At 43.9% G+C, this 13,406-nt stretch overlaps 9 non-coding genes across 9 annotated transcripts; all 9 read right to left on the reverse strand.

Moving 5' to 3' along the window:
• Positions 1-415: 415 nt before the first annotated feature.
• trnai-uau (transfer RNA isoleucine (anticodon UAU)) lies at positions 416-509 on the reverse strand. Its single transcript has 2 exons — positions 472-509; positions 416-451 (listed from the first exon to the last, which is right to left on the reverse strand). It is a non-coding gene; the product is annotated as a tRNA-Ile (tRNA).
• A 1,966-nt stretch (positions 510-2,475) lies between these two features.
• trnai-uau (transfer RNA isoleucine (anticodon UAU)) lies at positions 2,476-2,569 on the reverse strand. The gene is made up of 2 exons: positions 2,532-2,569; positions 2,476-2,511 (listed from the first exon to the last, which is right to left on the reverse strand). It is a non-coding gene; the product is annotated as a tRNA-Ile (tRNA).
• A 3,790-nt stretch (positions 2,570-6,359) lies between these two features.
• Positions 6,360-6,453, reverse strand: trnai-uau (transfer RNA isoleucine (anticodon UAU)). Its single transcript has 2 exons — positions 6,416-6,453; positions 6,360-6,395 (listed from the first exon to the last, which is right to left on the reverse strand). It is a non-coding gene; the product is annotated as a tRNA-Ile (tRNA).
• A 936-nt stretch (positions 6,454-7,389) lies between these two features.
• On the reverse strand, positions 7,390-7,483 carry trnai-uau (transfer RNA isoleucine (anticodon UAU)). The gene is made up of 2 exons: positions 7,446-7,483; positions 7,390-7,425 (listed from the first exon to the last, which is right to left on the reverse strand). It is a non-coding gene; the product is annotated as a tRNA-Ile (tRNA).
• Positions 7,484-8,934: 1,451 nt separating this feature from the next.
• On the reverse strand, positions 8,935-9,028 carry trnai-uau (transfer RNA isoleucine (anticodon UAU)). Its single transcript has 2 exons — positions 8,991-9,028; positions 8,935-8,970 (listed from the first exon to the last, which is right to left on the reverse strand). It is a non-coding gene; the product is annotated as a tRNA-Ile (tRNA).
• Positions 9,029-9,964: 936 nt separating this feature from the next.
• On the reverse strand, positions 9,965-10,058 carry trnai-uau (transfer RNA isoleucine (anticodon UAU)). Its single transcript has 2 exons — positions 10,021-10,058; positions 9,965-10,000 (listed from the first exon to the last, which is right to left on the reverse strand). It is a non-coding gene; the product is annotated as a tRNA-Ile (tRNA).
• A 421-nt stretch (positions 10,059-10,479) lies between these two features.
• Positions 10,480-10,573, reverse strand: trnai-uau (transfer RNA isoleucine (anticodon UAU)). The gene is made up of 2 exons: positions 10,536-10,573; positions 10,480-10,515 (listed from the first exon to the last, which is right to left on the reverse strand). It is a non-coding gene; the product is annotated as a tRNA-Ile (tRNA).
• Positions 10,574-11,509: 936 nt separating this feature from the next.
• On the reverse strand, positions 11,510-11,603 carry trnai-uau (transfer RNA isoleucine (anticodon UAU)). Its single transcript has 2 exons — positions 11,566-11,603; positions 11,510-11,545 (listed from the first exon to the last, which is right to left on the reverse strand). It is a non-coding gene; the product is annotated as a tRNA-Ile (tRNA).
• A 936-nt stretch (positions 11,604-12,539) lies between these two features.
• Positions 12,540-12,633, reverse strand: trnai-uau (transfer RNA isoleucine (anticodon UAU)). The gene is made up of 2 exons: positions 12,596-12,633; positions 12,540-12,575 (listed from the first exon to the last, which is right to left on the reverse strand). It is a non-coding gene; the product is annotated as a tRNA-Ile (tRNA).
• Between the last annotated feature and the right edge of the window lie 773 nt (positions 12,634-13,406).

Below are 13,406 nucleotides of genomic sequence, written 5' to 3' on the forward strand. Positions count from 1 at the left end.
AAGCACTCTACTTGATCACCAATTTTTGCACAAACTAGCTGTACAATTTTCGGTCCAAGTCAGTACCACAATTGAGCTGTCTGGCTACCTCAGTCGGTAGAGCACGAGGCTCTTAATCTCAGAGTCGTAGTTTTGAGAAACACTTTGGGTATTTCTTTTTGAGCCGAAGCACCAACCCACTTTGCAAACAGCCATCCACCTGGACTTTCGAGCAGGCTTGCCACCCTGCATTGCTAACCTGTCAGCCTTAGCTGGTGATACAGGAGAATATGGGTTTGAATCCTTGCTGTGCTGGCACTCTAACCTGTTATCTAAATAACATACCATTTACTTGTAAAACATCCTCCTAAATGGAGTGAAAAAAGCTCCTTTTCTGGACAAGAAATAGACAGGCAGAAAGTTTAAGAAACAAACTTGCTCCTGGTGAGGCTCGAACTCACAACCTCGGCATTGCTTCGCTGCATACTGCTGTATAAGTACCACGCGCTAACCGATTGCGCCACAGGAGCCATGTAAAGAACTCTACTTGATCACCATTTTTTGCAGAAACTAGCTGCACAATTTTCGGTCCAAGTCAGTACCACAATTAAGCTGTCTGGCTACCTCAGTCGGTAGAGCACGAGGCTCTTAATCTCAGAGTCGTAGTTTTGAGAAACACATTGGGTATTTATTTTTGTGTCGAAGCACCAACTCACTTTGCAAACAGCCATCCACCTGGAATATCGAGCAGGCTTGCCACCCTGCATTGCTAACCTGTCAGCCTTAGCTGGTGATACAGGAGAATATGGGTTTGAATCCTTGCTGTGCTGGCACTCTAACCTGTTATCTAAATAACATACCATTTACTTGTAAAACATCCTCCTAAATGGAGTGAAAAAAGCTCCTTTTCTGGACAAGAAATAGACAGGCAGAAAGTTTAAGAAACAAACTTGCTCCTGGTGAGGCTCGAACTCACAACCTCGGCATTGCTTCGCTGCATACTGCTGTATAAGTACCACACGCTAACCACTTGGACCACAGGAGCCGTGTAAAGCACTCTACTTGATCACCAATTTTTGCACAAACTAGCTGTACAATTTTCGGTCCAAGTCAGTACCACAATTGAGCTGTCTGGCTACCTCAGTCGGTAGAGCACGAGGCTCTTAATCTCAGAGTCGTAGTTTTGAGAAACACTTTGGGTATTTCTTTTTGAGCCGAAGCACCAACCCACTTTGCAAACAGCCATCCACCTGGACTTTCGAGCAGGCTTGCCACCCTGCATTGCTAACCTGTCAGCCTTAGCTGGTGATACAGGAGAATATGGGTTTGAATCCTTGCTGTGCTGGCACTCTAACCTGTTATCTAAATAACATACCATTTACTTGTAAAACATCCTCCTAAATGGAGTGAAAAAAGCTCCTTTTCTGGACAAGAAATAGACAGGCAGAAAGTTTAAGAAAAAAACTTGCTCCTGGTGAGGCTCGAACTCACAACCTCGGCATTGCTTCGCTGCATACTGCTGTATTAGTACCACGCGCTAACCAATTGGACCACAGGAGCCGTGTAAAGCACTCTACTTGATCACCAATTTTTGCACAAACTAGCTGTACAATTTTCGGTCCAAGTCAGTACCACAATTGAGCTGTCTGGCTACCTCAGTCGGTAGAGCACGAGGCTCTTAATCTCAGAGTCGTAGTTTTGAGAAACACTTTGGGTATTTCTTTTTGAGCCGAAGCACCAACCCACTTTGCAAACAGCCATCCACCTGGACTTTCGAGCAGGCTTGCCACCCTGCATTGCTAACCTGTCAGCCTTAGCTGGGGATACAGGAGAATATGGGTTTGAATCCTTGCTGTGCTGGCACTCTAAGCTGTTATCAAAATAAAATACCATTTACTTGTAAAACATCCTCCTAAATGGAGTGAAAAAAGCTCCTTTTCTGGACAAGAAATAGACAGGCAGAAAGTTTAAGAAAGAAACTTGCTCCTGGTGAGGCTCGAACTCACAACCTCGGCATTGCTTCGCTGCATACTGCTGTATAAGTACCACACGCTAACCACTTGGACCACAGGAGCCGTGTAAAGCACTCTACTTGATCACCAATTTTTGCACAAACTAGCTGTACAATTTTCGGTCCAAGTCAGTACCACAATTGAGCTGTCTGGCTACCTCAGTCGGTAGAGCACGAGGCTCTTAATCTCAGAGTCGTAGTTTTGAGAAACACTTTGGGTATTTCTTTTTGAGCCGAAGCACCAACCCACTTTGCAAACAGCCATCCACCTGGACTTTCGAGCAGGCTTGCCACCCTGCATTGCTAACCTGTCAGCCTTAGCTGGTGATACAGGAGAATATGGGTTTGAATCCTTGCTGTGCTGGCACTCTAACCTGTTATCTAAATAACATACCATTTACTTGTAAAACATCCTCCTAAATCGAGTGAAAAAAGCTCCTTTTCTGGACAAGAAATAGACAGGCAGAAAGTTTAAGAAACAAACTTGCTCCTGGTGAGGCTCGAACTCACAACCTCGGCATTGCTTCGCTGCATACTGCTGTATAAGTACCACGCGCTAACCGATTGCGCCACAGGAGCCATGTAAAGAACTCTACTTGATCACCATTTTTTGCAGAAACTAGCTGCACAATTTTCGGTCCAAGTCAGTACCACAATTAAGCTGTCTGGCTACCTCAGTCGGTAGAGCACGAGGCTCTTAATCTCAGAGTCGTAGTTTTGAGAAACACATTGGGTATTTATTTTTGTGTCGAAGCACCAACTCACTTTGCAAACAGCCATCCACCTGGAATATCGAGCAGGCTTGCCACCCTGCATTGCTAACCTGTCAGCCTTAGCTGGTGATACAGGAGAATATGGGTTTGAATCCTTGCTGTGCTGGCACTCTAACCTGTTATCTAAATAACATACCATTTACTTGTAAAACATCCTCCTAAATGGAGTGAAAAAAGCTCCTTTTCTGGACAAGAAATAGACAGGCAGAAAGTTTAACCTGTTGGGGATGGGGGCGCTGTTTAGACTATTTATGCTAATGTGGCTAATTTTTTAAACGGCTTCCCACAAAATCCTTGATCGTACAATATGCATATTATTATTATTATTGGATAGAAAACAGTCTATAGTTTCTATAGGAGTTGAAATTTTGTCTCTAAGTGGAACAGAGCCCATTCTACAGCAATTTCCCTGACATGGAGTCAGATTTGAGAAACGTTGGCCACTTTTCTGAAGTCATTTAAACGGGCACTGTCGTTGCTATGACTATACGGACACTTCTTACGTCTTCCCCTGGATGCCTTTACGTGATGACGATTCCAACGGGCTCGATTGCTCGTTCACAGGCCCTACAAATGAAAAAAACCTTTAGCTAGCAAGTCTTTTCTTGCTGCGTAACGCGCGTGGAAGACACCGACCCTCTCCTGTTCCAAGCGTTAGTTTAGCCTGTTATATTTCTCCGGTCATCTTTTCACTCGTTATAGGAGTTACAAACATCACAAAGTAGTTAATTTAAAGCGTTTTATAGCAATTTATATCCGTTTAGTGCGATTTTGGGACATTTATTTTTGCAACGATGTGAAAAGTTGGGAACGCTTTTCAGTTCATCCCGAACGTAGTTGACATTTCCACATGGCAAGAGGACAGCTTTCCACCAAAAGACGATTTCTCCCAAGAAAGGATCCTTTGCCCAAGATACTGATGGAAGAACAGCTCAAGGTAGGACATTTTTATTATGATAAATCGTGTTTCTGTCGAAACATTTTAGTGGCTTAGGACGCCATGTTTTTTGACGTAGCTTCGCTTGGCGCAAACTGTATTGAAAAGTAAGGATAAATTAAAAAATGTAATAACGCAATTGTATTAAGAATTAAATTGTCTATCAATCCCTGTCCACCCTATATTTTTTAGTCACGTTTATGAGTATTTATGTATAAGAGTAGATCACTGTCTAAGTGGCGCAAGGACGTTTTCTTTACCAGCTTGTCTACATTTCACATTGTCTAACCATGATTTTGGTGGCTAAATATAAACATTTTCGATCAAACTGTATATGCATGTTGTAATGTGATGTTACAGGAGTGTCATCGGAAGAATTCTGAGAAGGTTAGTGAAAAAATTAATATCTTTTGGCGATGTTGACTTTTATCGCTCACTTTGGCTAGAATCAATGCTGGGCTGCTAATTGCTATGTGCTAAGCTAATATAACGATTTATTGTGTTTTCGCTGTAAGACACTTAGAAAATCTGAAATATTGTCTGTATTCACAGGATCTGTGTCTTTCGATTCGTGTATGCTGTGTATTTTTACGAAATGTTTGATGATTAGTAGTTAGGTAAACACGTTGCTCATTGTAATTATTCTAGTCCATTTGTGATGGTGGGTGCAATTGTAAACTATGCCATCTACCTGAAATATGCACTTTTTTCTAACAAAACCTATCCCATACCATAAATATGTTATCAGACTGTCATCTAATGAGTTTTTTTGTTGGTTAGAGGCTATAAATATCTTAGTTTAGCCGAATTGGTGATGGCTACTGGTGTTGGTGGACAAATAAAAGATGGTGGAATATGCTAATGTGTTTTTAGGTAATAGATGTACATCTTTACATATTGTGTCTTCCCTGTAAAACATTTTAAAAATCGGAAATGTTGACTGGATTCATAAGATCTGTGTCTTTCATTAGCTGTATTGGACTTTAATGTGTGAAAGTTAAATATTTAAAAAAAATATTTTTTTTGAATTTCGCGGCACTGGTTTTTCAGTGGGGGGGGGGGGGGGGAGTGCCGCTAGCGGCACGCTGATCCTAGACAGGTTAAGAAACAAACTTGCTCCTGGTGAGGCTCGAACTCACAACCTCGGCATTGCTTCGCTGCATACTGCTGTATAAGTACCACACGCTAACCACTTGGACCACAGGAGCCGTGTAAAGCACTCTACTTGATCACCAATTTTTGCACAAACTAGCTGTACAATTTTCGGTCCAAGTCAGTACCACAATTGAGCTGTCTGGCTACCTCAGTCGGTAGAGCACGAGGCTCTTAATCTCAGAGTCGTAGTTTTGAGAAACACTTTGGGTATTTCTTTTTGAGCCGAAGCACCAACCCACTTTGCAAACAGCCATCCACCTGGACTTTCGAGCAGGCTTGCCACCCTGCATTGCTAACCTGTCAGCCTTAGCTGGTGATACAGGAGAATATGGGTTTGAATCCTTGCTGTGCTGGCACTCTAACCTGTTATCTAAATAACATACCATTTACTTGTAAAACATCCTCCTAAATGGAGTGAAAAAAGCTCCTTTTCTGGACAAGAAATAGACAGGCAGAAAGTTTAAGAAAAAAACTTGCTCCTGGTGAGGCTCGAACTCACAACCTCGGCATTGCTTCGCTGCATACTGCTGTATTAGTACCACGCGCTAACCAATTGGACCACAGGAGCCGTGTAAAGCACTCTACTTGATCACCAATTTTTGCACAAACTAGCTGTACAATTTTCGGTCCAAGTCAGTACCACAATTGAGCTGTCTGGCTACCTCAGTCGGTAGAGCACGAGGCTCTTAATCTCAGAGTCGTAGTTTTGAGAAACACTTTGGGTATTTCTTTTTGAGCCGAAGCACCAACCCACTTTGCAAACAGCCATCCACCTGGACTTTCGAGCAGGCTTGCCACCCTGCATTGCTAACCTGTCAGCCTTAGCTGGGGATACAGGAGAATATGGGTTTGAATCCTTGCTGTGCTGGCACTCTAAGCTGTTATCAAAATAAAATACCATTTACTTGTAAAACATCCTCCTAAATGGAGTGAAAAAAGCTCCTTTTCTGGACAAGAAATAGACAGGCAGAAAGTTTAAGAAAGAAACTTGCTCCTGGTGAGGCTCGAACTCACAACCTCGGCATTGCTTCGCTGCATACTGCTGTATAAGTACCACACGCTAACCACTTGGACCACAGGAGCCGTGTAAAGCACTCTACTTGATCACCAATTTTTGCACAAACTAGCTGTACAATTTTCGGTCCAAGTCAGTACCACAATTGAGCTGTCTGGCTACCTCAGTCGGTAGAGCACGAGGCTCTTAATCTCAGAGTCGTAGTTTTGAGAAACACTTTGGGTATTTCTTTTTGAGCCGAAGCACCAACCCACTTTGCAAACAGCCATCCACCTGGACTTTCGAGCAGGCTTGCCACCCTGCATTGCTAACCTGTCAGCCTTAGCTGGTGATACAGGAGAATATGGGTTTGAATCCTTGCTGTGCTGGCACTCTAACCTGTTATCTAAATAACATACCATTTACTTGTAAAACATCCTCCTAAATCGAGTGAAAAAAGCTCCTTTTCTGGACAAGAAATAGACAGGCAGAAAGTTTAAGAAACAAACTTGCTCCTGGTGAGGCTCGAACTCACAACCTCGGCATTGCTTCGCTGCATACTGCTGTATAAGTACCACGCGCTAACCGATTGCGCCACAGGAGCCATGTAAAGAACTCTACTTGATCACCATTTTTTGCAGAAACTAGCTGCACAATTTTCGGTCCAAGTCAGTACCACAATTAAGCTGTCTGGCTACCTCAGTCGGTAGAGCACGAGGCTCTTAATCTCAGAGTCGTAGTTTTGAGAAACACATTGGGTATTTATTTTTGTGTCGAAGCACCAACTCACTTTGCAAACAGCCATCCACCTGGAATATCGAGCAGGCTTGCCACCCTGCATTGCTAACCTGTCAGCCTTAGCTGGTGATACAGGAGAATATGGGTTTGAATCCTTGCTGTGCTGGCACTCTAACCTGTTATCTAAATAACATACCATTTACTTGTAAAACATCCTCCTAAATGGAGTGAAAAAAGCTCCTTTTCTGGACAAGAAATAGACAGGCAGAAAGTTTAAGAAAAAAACTTGCTCCTGGTGAGGCTCGAACTCACAACCTCGGCATTGCTTCGCTGCATACTGCTGTATTAGTACCACGCGCTAACCAATTGGACCACAGGAGCCGTGTAAAGCACTCTACTTGATCACCAATTTTTGCACAAACTAGCTGTACAATTTTCGGTCCAAGTCAGTACCACAATTGAGCTGTCTGGCTACCTCAGTCGGTAGAGCACGAGGCTCTTAATCTCAGAGTCGTAGTTTTGAGAAACACTTTGGGTATTTCTTTTTGAGCCGAAGCACCAACCCACTTTGCAAACAGCCATCCACCTGGACTTTCGAGCAGGCTTGCCACCCTGCATTGCTAACCTGTCAGCCTTAGCTGGTGATACAGGAGAATATGGGTTTGAATCCTTGCTGTGCTGGCACTCTAAGCTGTTATCAAAATAAAATACCATTTACTTGTAAAACATCCTCCTAAATGGAGTGAAAAAAGCTCCTTTTCTGGACAAGAAATAGACAGGCAGAAAGTTTAAGAAAGAAACTTGCTCCTGGTGAGGCTCGAACTCACAACCTCGGCATTGCTTCGCTGCATACTGCTGTATAAGTACCACGCGCTAACCGATTGCGCCACAGGAGCCATGTAAAGAACTCTACTTGATCACCATTTTTTGCAGAAACTAGCTGCACAATTTTCGGTCCAAGTCAGTACCACAATTAAGCTGTCTGGCTACCTCAGTCGGTAGAGCACGAGGCTCTTAATCTCAGAGTCGTAGTTTTGAGAAACACATTGGGTATTTATTTTTGTGTCGAAGCACCAACTCACTTTGCAAACAGCCATCCACCTGGAATATCGAGCAGGCTTGCCACCCTGCATTGCTAACCTGTCAGCCTTAGCTGGTGATACAGGAGAATATGGGTTTGAATCCTTGCTGTGCTGGCACTCTAACCTGTTATCTAAATAACATACCATTTACTTGTAAAACATCCTCCTAAATGGAGTGAAAAAAGCTCCTTTTCTGGACAAGAAATAGACAGGCAGAAAGTTTAAGAAAAAAACTTGCTCCTGGTGAGGCTCGAACTCACAACCTCGGCATTGCTTCGCTGCATACTGCTGTATTAGTACCACGCGCTAACCAATTGGACCACAGGAGCCGTGTAAAGCACTCTACTTGATCACCAATTTTTGCACAAACTAGCTGTACAATTTTCGGTCCAAGTCAGTACCACAATTGAGCTGTCTGGCTACCTCAGTCGGTAGAGCACGAGGCTCTTAATCTCAGAGTCGTAGTTTTGAGAAACACATTGGGTATTTCTTTTTGAGCCGAAGCACCAACTCACTTTGCAAACAGCCATCCACCTGGAATATCGAGCAGGCTTGCCACCCTGCATTGCTAACCTGTCAGCCTTAGCTGGTGATACAGGAGAATATGGGTTTGAATCCTTGCTGTGCTGGCACTCTAACCTGTTATCTAAATAACATACCATTTACTTGTAAAACATCCTCCTAAATGGAGTGAAAAAAGCTCCTTTTCTGGACAAGAAATAGACAGGCAGAAAGTTTAAGAAAAAAACTTGCTCCTGGTGAGGCTCGAACTCACAACCTCGGCATTGCTTCGCTGCATACTGCTGTATTAGTACCACGCGCTAACCAATTGGACCACAGGAGCCGTGTAAAGCACTCTACTTGATCACCAATTTTTGCACAAACTAGCTGTACAATTTTCGGTCCAAGTCAGTACCACAATTGAGCTGTCTGGCTACCTCAGTCGGTAGAGCACGAGGCTCTTAATCTCAGAGTCGTAGTTTTGAGAAACACTTTGGGTATTTCTTTTTGAGCCGAAGCACCAACCCACTTTGCAAACAGCCATCCACCTGGACTTTCGAGCAGGCTTGCCACCCTGCATTGCTAACCTGTCAGCCTTAGCTGGTGATACAGGAGAATATGGGTTTGAATCCTTGCTGTGCTGGCACTCTAACCTGTTATCTAAATAACATACCATTTACTTGTAAAACATCCTCCTAAATGGAGTGAAAAAAGCTCCTTTTCTGGACAAGAAATAGACAGGCAGAAAGTTTAAGAAACAAACTTGCTCCTGGTGAGGCTCGAACTCACAACCTCGGCATTGCTTCGCTGCATACTGCTGTATAAGTACCACGCGCTAACCGATTGCGCCACAGGAGCCATGTAAAGAACTCTACTTGATCACCATTTTTTGCAGAAACTAGCTGCACAATTTTCGGTCCAAGTCAGTACCACAATTAAGCTGTCTGGCTACCTCAGTCGGTAGAGCACGAGGCTCTTAATCTCAGAGTCGTAGTTTTGAGAAACACATTGGGTATTTATTTTTGTGTCGAAGCACCAACTCACTTTGCAAACAGCCATCCACCTGGAATATCGAGCAGGCTTGCCACCCTGCATTGCTAACCTGTCAGCCTTAGCTGGTGATACAGGAGAATATGGGTTTGAATCCTTGCTGTGCTGGCACTCTAACCTGTTATCTAAATAACATACCATTTACTTGTAAAACATCCTCCTAAATGGAGTGAAAAAAGCTCCTTTTCTGGACAAGAAATAGACAGGCAGAAAGTTTAAGAAAAAAACTTGCTCCTGGTGAGGCTCGAACTCACAACCTCGGCATTGCTTCGCTGCATACTGCTGTATTAGTACCACGCGCTAACCAATTGGACCACAGGAGCTGTGTAAAGCACTCTACTTGATCACCAATTTTTGCACAAACTAGCTGTACAATTTTCGGTCCAAGTCAGTACCACAATTGAGCTGTCTGGCTACCTCAGTTGGTAGAGCACGAGGCTCTTAATCTCAGAGTCGTAGTTTTGAGAAACACTTTGGGTATTTCTTTTTGAGCCGAAGCACCAACCCACTTTGCAAACAGCCATCCACCTGGACTTTCGAGCAGGCTTGCCACCCTGCATTGCTAACCTGTCAGCCTTAGCTGGTGATACAGGAGAATATGGGTTTGAATCCTTGCTGTGCTGGCACTCTAACCTGTTATCTAAATAACATACCATTTACTTGTAAAACATCCTCCTAAATGGAGTGAAAAAAGCTCCTTTTCTGGACAAGAAATAGACAGGCAGAAAGTTTAAGAAACAAACTTGCTCCTGGTGAGGCTCGAACTCACAACCTCGGCATTGCTTCGCTGCATACTGCTGTATAAGTACCACGCGCTAACCGATTGCGCCACAGGAGCCATGTAAAGAACTCTACTTGATCACCATTTTTTGCAGAAACTAGCTGCACAATTTTCGGTCCAAGTCAGTACCACAATTAAGCTGTCTGGCTACCTCAGTCGGTAGAGCACGAGGCTCTTAATCTCAGAGTCGTAGTTTTGAGAAACACTTTGGGTATTTCTTTTTGAGCCGAAGCACCAACCCACTTTGCAAACAGCCATCCACCTGGACTTTCGAGCAGGCTTGCCACCCTGCATTGCTAACCTGTCAGCCTTAGCTGGTGATACAGGAGAATATGGGTTTGAATCCTTGCTGTGCTGGCACTCTAACCTGTTATCTAAATAACATACCATTTACTTGTAAAACATCCTCCTAAATGGAGTGAAAAAAGCTCCTTTTCTGGACAAGAAATAGACAGGCAGAAAGTTTAAGAAACAAACTTGCTCCTGGTGAGGCTCGAACTCACAACCTCGGCATTGCTTCGCTGCATACTGCTGTATAAGTACCACGCGCTAACCGATTGCGCCACAGGAGCCATGTAAAGAACTCTACTTGATCACCATTTTTTGCAGAAACTAGCTGCACAATTTTCGGTCCAAGTCAGTACCACAATTAAGCTGTCTGGCTACCTCAGTCGGTAGAGCACGAGGCTCTTAATCTCAGAGTCGTAGTTTTGAGAAACACATTGGGTATTTATTTTTGTGTCGAAGCACCAACTCACTTTGCAAACAGCCATCCACCTGGAATATCGAGCAGGCTTGCCACCCTGCATTGCTAACCTGTCAGCCTTAGCTGGTGATACAGGAGAATATGGGTTTGAATCCTTGCTGTGCTGGCACTCTAACCTGTTATCTAAATAACATACCATTTACTTGTAAAACATCCTCCTAAATGGAGTGAAAAAAGCTCCTTTTCTGGACAAGAAATAGACAGGCAGAAAGTTTAAGAAAAAAACTTGCTCCTGGTGAGGCTCGAACTCACAACCTCGGCATTGCTTCGCTGCATACTGCTGTATTAGTACCACGCGCTAACCAATTGGACCACAGGAGCCGTGTAAAGCACTCTACTTGATCACCAATTTTTGCACAAACTAGCTGTACAATTTTCGGTCCAAGTCAGTACCACAATTGAGCTGTCTGGCTACCTCAGTCGGTAGAGCACGAGGCTCTTAATCTCAGAGTCGTAGTTTTGAGAAACACTTTGGGTATTTCTTTTTGAGCCGAAGCACCAACCCACTTTGCAAACAGCCATCCACCTGGACTTTCGAGCAGGCTTGCCACCCTGCATTGCTAACCTGTCAGCCTTAGCTGGTGATACAGGAGAATATGGGTTTGAATCCTTGCTGTGCTGGCACTCTAACCTGTTATCTAAATAACATACCATTTACTTGTAAAACATCCTCCTAAATGGAGTGAAAAAAGCTCCTTTTCTGGACAAGAAATAGACAGGCAGAAAGTTTAAGAAACAAACTTGCTCCTGGTGAGGCTCGAACTCACAACCTCGGCATTGCTTCGCTGCATACTGCTGTATAAGTACCACGCGCTAACCGATTGCGCCACAGGAGCCATGTAAAGAACTCTACTTGATCACCATTTTTTGCAGAAACTAGCTGCACAATTTTCGGTCCAAGTCAGTACCACAATTAAGCTGTCTGGCTACCTCAGTCGGTAGAGCACGAGGCTCTTAATCTCAGAGTCGTAGTTTTGAGAAACACATTGGGTATTTATTTTTGTGTCGAAGCACCAACTCACTTTGCAAACAGCCATCCACCTGGAATATCGAGCAGGCTTGCCACCCTGCATTGCTAACCTGTCAGCCTTAGCTGGTGATACAGGAGAATATGGGTTTGAATCCTTGCTGTGCTGGCACTCTAACCTGTTATCTAAATAACATACCATTTACTTGTAAAACATCCTCCTAAATGGAGTGAAAAAAGCTCCTTTTCTGGACAAGAAATAGACAGGCAGAAAGTTTAAGAAAAAAACTTGCTCCTGGTGAGGCTCGAACTCACAACCTCGGCATTGCTTCGCTGCATACTGCTGTATTAGTACCACGCGCTAACCAATTGGACCACAGGAGCTGTGTAAAGCACTCTACTTGATCACCAATTTTTGCACAAACTAGCTGTACAATTTTCGGTCCAAGTCAGTACCACAATTGAGCTGTCTGGCTACCTCAGTTGGTAGAGCACGAGGCTCTTAATCTCAGAGTCGTAGTTTTGAGAAACACTTTGGGTATTTCTTTTTGAGCCGAAGCACCAACCCACTTTGCAAACAGCCATCCACCTGGACTTTCGAGCAGGCTTGCCACCCTGCATTGCTAACCTGTCAGCCTTAGCTGGTGATACAGGAGAATATGGGTTTGAATCCTTGCTGTGCTGGCACTCTAACCTGTTATCTAAATAACATACCATTTACTTGTAAAACATCCTCCTAAATGGAGTGAAAAAAGCTCCTTTTCTGGACAAGAAATAGACAGGCAGAAAGTTTAAGAAACAAACTTGCTCCTGGTGAGGCTCGAACTCACAACCTCGGCATTGCTTCGCTGCATACTGCTGTATAAGTACCACGCGCTAACCGATTGCGCCACAGGAGCCATGTAAAGAACTCTACTTGATCACCATTTTTTGCAGAAACTAGCTGCACAATTTTCGGTCCAAGTCAGTACCACAATTAAGCTGTCTGGCTACCTCAGTCGGTAGAGCACGAGGCTCTTAATCTCAGAGTCGTAGTTTTGAGAAACACTTTGGGTATTTCTTTTTGAGCCGAAGCACCAACTCACTTTGCAAACAGCCATCCACCTGGACTTTCGAGCAGGCTTGCCACCCTGCATTTCTAACCTGTCAGCCTTAGCTGGTGATACAGGAGAATATGTGTTTGAATCCTTGCTGTGCTGGCACTCTAACCTGTTATCTAAATAACCTACCATTTACTTGTAAAACGTCCTCCGAAATGGAGTGATATAAGCTCCTTTTCTGGACAAGAAAAAGAGAGGCGGAAAGTTTCAGAAACAAACTCACTCCTGGTGAGGCTCGAACTCATAACCTAGGCATTGCTTCGCTGCATACTGCTGTATAAGTAACACGCGCTAACCGATTGCGCCACAGGAGCCAAGCAAAGCACTCTACCTGATCACCAATTTTTACACAAACTAACTGTAAAATTTTCGGTCCAAGTCAGTACCACAATTGAGCTGTCTGGCTACCTCAGTCGGTAGAGCACGAGGCTCTTAATCTCAGAGTCGTAGTTTTGAGAAACACTTTGGGTATTTCTTTTTGAGCCGAAGCACCAACTCACTTTGCAAACAGCCATCCACCTGGACTTTCGAGCAGGCGTGCCACCCTGCATTGCTAACCTGTCAGCCTTAGC

Source organism: Salvelinus fontinalis, chromosome 3, assembly GCF_029448725.1.
Source record: "Salvelinus fontinalis isolate EN_2023a chromosome 3, ASM2944872v1, whole genome shotgun sequence".
Classification (NCBI taxonomy): domain Eukaryota; kingdom Metazoa; phylum Chordata; class Actinopteri; order Salmoniformes; family Salmonidae; genus Salvelinus; species Salvelinus fontinalis.